The 8,372-nt window shown below is 40.7% G+C and overlaps 1 long non-coding RNA gene across 1 annotated transcript in view; it reads right to left on the bottom strand.

The window, feature by feature from the left end:
• The window catches only part of LOC309535210, a 170,613-nt gene that overhangs the window by 24,713 nt on the left and 137,528 nt on the right, over positions 1–8,372 (bottom strand). The window lies entirely within an intron of this gene.

The following is an 8,372-nucleotide window of genomic DNA, read 5'->3' as shown; positions in this document are numbered from 1 at the left end:
CATGCTTTCATAAATATATGCTACTGAATTCCAAACCTGAACTGGGGAAAAAAATAATAAGGAGAGAAAGAAAAGAGCTGTATTGCAGTTGAGAATCAAATTGTCTGTTCATGTTCTCTTGTACCGTAGGTTCATATTCTCTTTATACATCTCCCCATTAATGCTCGCAAGCGATCTACAATCATTAAGTAGCGTGTGACAATGATGTTTGTTGATTAGCTATCATGTAATAATAATTACTGTCACTTTCAAGCCAAAGACGGAGAGCAGATGAACGTTGCGGTGTTTTAATCTGGAAATGTTGATGGTGGCAGAAGACGACAGCAAATAACAATAAAAACTGTGCAATGCATACACAGCGCCACTCAAAGTAGCTAGATGAAATGATACCCCATTCTCCTGTGTGAACACCAGCTCTCTGTCATACGCAGCTCTGCCGCACTAGTTGTTCATCTGCATTATTCATTATTATTGTCTGCAAAATTAAAAACGAAACCTTCCAGGACAAAACATCTATGCAACAAGAAGCTGAGGTGGGAGGCACGGCAACCTCTCAATTTTGTTTGAGTGCTACATGATCTCAGTAGAAGAAAAAGGGTGTGTGAAAAAATAGCCCTGGTATTAACGCAGGTCTGTTTGAGTCTTTGTGCTGTGTAATCTGAAAACAACCAGTTGACAAGGAATAGCTAGAACTGAACATAAATTACTATTCCATCCTTTTCATAGAGTAAGCCTAGGCTGAGGGCAGATCCATACCGTACATTTAAAGGACACTTGGTGCAAATCTGAAGCACATTACTTCCCCAAAAGAATTCTGGGAATGGTAGTTTGATACCTGGGAATTATGGGTCTGTGAGAGGAGGGAAAACTACCATTCCCAGAATTCTTTGGCAGAAGTATTCAGTGTCCTTTAAGTGTACGGTATAGTTCTGCCATCAGTTCAATTTCCCCAGTACCCTTTCCTTGTAATCATGCCTTGAAGTTTATATTTCTTGTATGCTGAGCAACCAAATCCTAAAATTTATAGACTGACTTTTTAGGGAAGAATGTCCTATCTATCTGCATACATTCCCAGCATTTATTTGACATGCTTTTATACATCTTGGATAGAATTGTGAAACCAACACTGCACCTCTGCAGAGTGAATGTATCTCTGGTTGGATGTATCAGCCCTTAAGCTTTGATAGGTCTTTAATGTAATGGCATTCTGTAGTTATGAGGAAAATACTATATGCACCCTTGTAGTCCTAAACAGCACAGCCTTTGCAACAGATTAACCCATAGACAAAAATATCAGAAACTTCAAATGACTCCAAACTGTTTCCGGGCATGCTCAGATCAATCGTTACAAAGGATGTTGCCTTCTCCTCCTCATCCTAATAAATAAACAGCCATCATCATGCTCTGCTTCTTGTGACAAGACGGTGTGCAAGGGAGCTGTAGCTAAATAATAAATAAAGTGACCTGCAGAGTGATGTTCTCCTAAGTTCAAACGTATTAAGTCATTTTCGTGTATATATTTTAGGTTGACATGCCATTAAAATAAAAAATTTAATACACACAAGCAACAAAAAGCAGCACATTTCATTTCACATTAAAAACATCTAGGCGGCTTGTCACTCCACCATTTCTGTCTCTGGAGATGGGTGGTGAAAAAGCATATAGAGAAGGAAGTCAAATAATGATAAAAATCCTTGATGTTTGAACACAGGGATTGCCACACAAGCTGAGAGTTGTGGTTCATGTAATTTTGCAAGTGCTGTTTCAGAAAAATGAATTCACTATGTCCTGTGCTAATGCTTTCATTACCCAAAGCTTCCATTTTTAAATAAATAAATAAATGCTTAATACTTGAATTTGGCAGAGGGGAGACTACGGTCTCAAAGAGTGAATTTTTCTTTGTTTCAAGTATGCCAATAGATTGCAGGAGGAAGATAATCAAACGAGATCAAGCAATAAAATATAAATATTGGAGAAAATCAAACATTACATTCAATGAAAGTTTTGTGCAAAGATAAGGATACTCGGCATGATCCTGGGAATAGCTGTTTCTAGCCTCCCTCATCTGTTTTTTCTCTACTGTCTTTACATATTGAAAATTTCTTCCAAATCACTGAATTCCTCTTTTGAAGGTTCACAGATTGATGGTGTTTGCTTCTATCTCTCTGTTTCTGATGACAGTTTCAAAGAAACCCTTATGTTTTGCTGCTCGGCAAGACTGGGTCATAACAGATGGAAAGTACACAATTCTAATCTGAGCTCCTCCTCCTATGTGGTATAGTCCTCTTACCCTACCACAATCTAGTACACCCCAGATTATCACTCTTTCCCATAAGAACTTCTAAAATGATCTGGCTGCTTTTTCTCCTCCCTACAAATGGATGTGAACTAGACTGTTGATGCTGGTGCAATCACAAGACTAACTCTACGCCAATGTTGCCACAAGCCCTAGTTGCTCAACAACTTCTAAATAATCCGCAGTCAGCCAAACTCTCCCCCAAAGAAACATGACTGGAAAACAAGTCTATTCCTCAAATTGGTGCTGAGGCATGAAGGGAAGTTAAAACAAATATACAAAACACCTAACACATTGTGGTTTCAACCTTCCTCAGGAACAAAGGATGCTGTAGCTGGTTACAAATACTACAACAACACACATCTGGTCATCTGAAACAGATTGTGTATTTTGTTTCTTTGATTATATTTCAGTACCATTTTGAGGCTTGGTCTTCTTGTTTATTCACCTGTTTTTAGTGTTCCCTTCTCTTTTTCCTCCTAAAAAATACATGCAAATACCCTCCATATTTCCCCTCTTCTATGTGATGAACAAGACACAAAGATTGCATTCCTCAGACCTCTGCCTTACTAACCAGAGCCTCTGAACTCCAGCCTTCCCTGTTGTGTACTTGTGTTGGAAAACCACAAAGTTACCCCAGTCAGCATATTTTTAACACCACAGGTTGCTTTCCAGCTTTCCTTATGTCTGTTCCTTAAATCCTGCCCTATACTCAATAAGCATTTGGATACAACTGTAAACAATGGTTGATCATCATCAACCATCATCAACAAGGCAAGCTTTGGGCTCTCTTTTCCTCCATCTCTTCTTCAGCACCGCTGCTAAGATATTACAGACCCTCCAAGTGTCCCTATTTTCCAGGGATGTCCCTGCTTTGGAGAAGCTGTCCCAGTTTCTGATTTGATCCTGGAATGTCCCACTTTTCCTTAGGATGTCTCTGTTTCCTTTGGGGAATGTTGGAGGGTATAGAGTTGTCCGCCCCCTGAACCGTCTGAAGGCAATCCTGTACAGGGAAGTTTTAAAAAATGTTTAATAGTTTATTATATTTTTAATAAATGTTGGAAGCTGCCCAGAGTGCTGGGGCAGCCCAATGAGATGTGTGCGGTATAAATAATAAAAATTATCATGATGGAATGGGATGTCCCTATATTCATCGTTGGAGGGTATGATATTAGGGTATACTGGAGGGTATAATATTAGAGCTTTTGCTTCTGTTTTTTACTAACCACAGTTTAGTGACTAATGACTAATCTTAACTGATTAACTTAAATAGAACAGTTTGATAAATGATGGGTTGAAGGAGGCTGGCTTTAGTAAACCATAATTGAGGATTTGTGACATTTAGCTCATTTTGTTTTTTGTATTCACATTTCAGTTGTTGTATTTTTTCCTCCCTTTTCTTGTAAACTGCCCAGGGAATGTAACTGAAGGGTGGCATAAGAAATAGTTACAGTGATGAATGATTGAACAACATACTCCTTTAATTACTTGCCGATGGTGCTTTTCTTTATTATTAACAGCAATATTAATACATCCTAACCAGCAATGAAAAACGGCAAGGATGTTTACTATTGGTAGTATATTGTAAAAATTAACCACAAAGTGTAATAATGCCTAATGAAGACCACGTTTTTAAGACAGGGGTTAAAGAAGATGGTTAAGGATAACTAGGGAAGCAGTTTCAATATTTTGGGCATGATGGGAATTGCAGTCCAAACACAACTGGAGACCCACATTTGGGAAACACTGAGTTACATGAAGGGAAAGGGCTGTAACTTGGTGGCAGAGTACCTGTTTTGCATGCAGAAAGTCCTGGGTTCAGTCACAATGGCATCTCCAAATAAAGCTGGGAGAGAACCCTGCCTGAAATCATGGGTGGCCGCCAGTATGGGCAGTGCGAAGCTAGATGCATCAATCTGTGCACAGCTCCAGGCTTTATAACTAGTACAAAAAGCACACGTGGCTATGTTTCTACTGCAATTTGTCCCCTTTCTCAGTGCCTTTGTGCAGCAGCAGAGCTTACATCTTTATAAGGAGGACCGTGCAAGAAATTGAGACCGACTCCCATCTATAACCATCTTATGTTATGTGTAGTTTTAAAATCAGCATCCGAATTAAAGCTGTCAGGAAAAGATATTGCTATTTCGGGATTTGCTGATTGCCTAAAGTCGTACTGTCATTCCAGGAAAGATTGCTTGTCAGGAGCCGTCCTTTGGGAAATTACGTATGTCAAATGAGACTGCCTGGAGTTATGCTGGTCAAGATGGCGAATGGGGGACGACGACGGGCAACAAGCTGATCCATAATTGGATCAAATCTCCATTCAACCCTTGATCAAAGAAAATTAAACTCTCTTAAGACGGGCTTTTGATTTAAATTGCACCCAGGCTATATCCAAATGAAGCAATGCTGCTGGGGACACATCTATATCACAGGCATTTAACCTTGACGCCCGCAAAGTCATGGGAGGGGATAGTGATTTCTAGCAGAGAATTCTGATTGGATACCCTCAACAAACTGTACTTCCCAGGATTCTTTGGGGGAAGAATTCTTCAGTTGAATGTGTACAGGCAGAAAGCTCCTCTCCTCACTTGGTCTAGGACACAGAGGAGCCCTTGATGCAGTGATTGGAAGCACTGTCAATTTTAAATTGCCTGAATCAAGCATTTGCTTTATCAAGCAAGAGGTATACAAATCTTGCTTTAAAAAATATACCGGTACATTAAAAAATACCTGCTTGCTTTTTTTTTAAAAAAATGATATTTATTAAAATTTCAGAAACAAAAAATTACATAGTTAAAAGTAAAAAAAAACCAAGGGAAAATATATAAAAAACCATACAAAATACAAAATATAGAAAAAAAAGTTAAAAAAACACTTAAAGACAGATTAATCCTTCCGTATCTTACATTTCATTTCCTTGCTTCCCTGACCTCTTCTCACCTCCCTTTTTTGTATTCCAGTTCAATTGGTTAATTCAGCAATTCCTTTCCCTCTTTGTTTTTGTCTTAATCCTTTAACCTAATATTTTATAGCTTTAAATTCTCACCTATTAACCGGCCATTTTTTCATACACCTTTATGACATTGCTGCTAGAACCACTTAATTTCATTCTAACATCATTCTAATTCTTTATCAAGCAAGAGGTATACAAATCTTGTTTTAAAAAATATACATTAAAAAATACCTGCTTGCTTATTTTTCTTAGGGAGGATCCCTTTCCTTCTATCAAAATGGTTCTATGTTTAGGGAAATTTCCCTCGATTTATGAATATTGATACACAGGGAAGAACTGGAGGAGAGAAGAGTATGCACCTCCTACCAGTGACTCTAAGATCCAACAATTTTTGGCACAGAAAAACCTTGTCTAGTCAGCTGGTAATGTGCAACAATATCTGAGAGAGAGAAACGAGCCATTGTTCTTGCCTGTCTTCCCTTCCTTCCTTTTTTTGGTATCTAGCTAAAAAGCAAATGATGAGGCATTGCATCCAATATTAATCTTCCCCACAGTAGGCCAACTGGAATGAATTGATAATCCTAAATTAGGTCCAATAATTTCAGCAGATCTACTCTGAATATAACATTGTTGGGTACAGCTCACTCTTATTTCAGCTGGCAGCCCAAATTTTGGCATAAGCCTGCTTTGTGTGGCACACACACTGATTCTGCTGTTTCTGCTTGTATCAGTTCTCTGGTCAGCATTCCTGTAATGAAGAGGGATTGTTTTGAAATTTCATTTAGGTATTCCTTAATGAAAACAGGTAAGCAAGGCTGAATCGTACTTTAAGTGCGGGGGGAGGGCAGGGACACACACCTGGCCAAACACCTGTCTCTGGAAAATTTCACGCATCACCTGGGAGGACATGCAAACTAATACCAGGGTACTGGAAGAAGAAAAGATCACCAGTGTCAAAGCAATGATTCTTCAACATCAACTTTGTTGGACTGGCCATGTTGTGTGATGCCTGATTATCGTCTTCCAAAGCAACTACTCTATTCTGAACTTAAAAATGGAAAGCGTAACGCTGGTGGTCAACAAAAGAGGTTCAAAGACTGTCTCAAGGCAAATCTTTAAAAACGTAGTATAAACACCAACAAATGGGAAACACTGGCCTGTGAACACTCCAATTGGAGAACAGCCTTTACTAAAGGTGTCATGGGTTTTGAAGAGGCTCGAACTCGGGACGAAAGGGAGAAATGCGCTAAGAGGAAGGCACGCTTGGCAAACCCTCACCGTGATCAACTCCTGCCTGGAAACCTATGTCCCCACTGTGGAAGGACATGTGGATCCAGAATTGGCCTCCACAGTAACTTATGGACTCACTTTTAAAACCATAATAAAAGAATTCCTTCCAGTAGCACCTGAGAGACCAACTAAGTTTGTTATTGGTATGAGCTATGGTGTGCATGCACACTTCTTCAAATATCTTCAGGTATCTGAAGAGAATAGAGCTGGGTGCCAGGCCCTCACCTCTCCCCAAATGCCCCCAGGGGCTCTTGCATGGCCCTAGCCCCTTGACAGGGGTTCAGACAAGAGCATGGTGAGCCCCTGGATTCCTTTAACAGAATACCCTTGCAGCAGCAACATTGGAGGGGCAGGAACAGCCAACCGTACCCCTTTATCAACAAAATTTAACCAATGCCTAACCACAACCTTACAAGTTGTGATGACTTTGCTACGCAGTAGGCCAAAACCAAATGGCACCAGCCAATCAGCCTAATGGAAAAGTTCCTACCAGGCCCCTGCCCCAAAGCAGACGACCCCATGACAGGCATAGCAAGGTCAACACAACAGTCCTAAATATAGGGAGGGTGGGAGGGTGATCTGATGCAGCAGAAAGAGGCAGCTCAACACTGCGCGCAGGGAATAAATAGCCCCTTGGCTGTCAATCATAAATTGCAACATCAAATTCTCCCCAATGACCAAGAGGTGCCCAATAAGATTTGTGGCCATCCAAATTAACCCGCCCAGCAACAGAGGGATGTCTTGTTTGCCCCCACTGCAACACATGCTCCCCATGAAGGAGAGCACGCTTTCACGTTTCTTCAGTATCTGGGGTTTGTTTTTTTTTAAAAAAAAGGAAACTTAACATTAGGAAGCTGCCTTATACCACACCAGACTATTTATTCGTCTAGCTTAGCCCTGTCTACCTTGATTAGCAGTGCTCTCAAGGGGTCTTTCTTTCTCCCACCTGGAGATGCCAAGAATCAAACCTGGGACCTTCTGTATGCAGAGCAAATGCTCTGCCGCTGGACCATGACCCTTAATTCATGCACTGATTCTATAAACTGCAGGTGGGGCTCACAGGATGAATTTCTCTTCCTGGCCTATCTAGTCCAGTATTGTTCACACTGAGTGGCAGTGAATTTCCAGGGATTCAGACAAGGGGTCTTTCTGTTAGGTTTCTGTTTATTGCCACTGTGCAGTGCTTGGAGTCCCAAGACTCTGTTTACATTCCAGACTGTTGGAAGTCTCACGGGAGACGGATGTTGATATTACTGGTTTCCTGTTTTCTTTGTACCAGTTGCCTCTCGGGTTTCACAGAGAGAGGATGTATATTTCTTTACTGTATGTGTAGTTAGAAATAAAACTCTTAGCATGCAGCTCGTATTTCTTGTCTTCTGCTGCTGCTGCATACTCTGCGTAATGAGGGAACGTGCCTGGAGCCTCACCAAAGGCTCAGGTTGTTAATCAACGTCGGAGGGCTCGACCAGAGGAGTAGCTTGGCCGAACGCAAGTCCGACAGTTTTGGTTATGGGCGCCTAGAGATGCTGGGGATTGGAAGCTGCTGCACTCCAAGCCGATGCTACTGACCTCTGGCCCTTCTCCTTTCCTCCATGGAAAAGTGAAGGTAACTCCTGCTTACCATGAAGGATAAAAATATAGAGCTTAAATGTTTTAACTGTTTTAAAATGTTGACAGCTAGAGTTAAACGAGACAGAGTATCCTGCCCCAAATAAAACGGCAGAGCTCCTTCAACCCTGCTTCTTTTATTCATCTGCAAAATCACTTTTTTCTTTCTTTCCCAGAGGCGACTTTTAAAAAAAAGAAAGAAAACTTTTCTAGCTAGCGGAA

The sequence above is a fragment of the Podarcis vaucheri genome (assembly GCF_965113315.1).
Source record: "Podarcis vaucheri genome assembly, chromosome: 6".
NCBI lineage: Eukaryota > Metazoa > Chordata > Lepidosauria > Squamata > Lacertidae > Podarcis > Podarcis vaucheri.
Note: the sequence above shows the minus strand (reverse complement) of the source record. Positions and strands in the feature narration are given on the sequence as shown.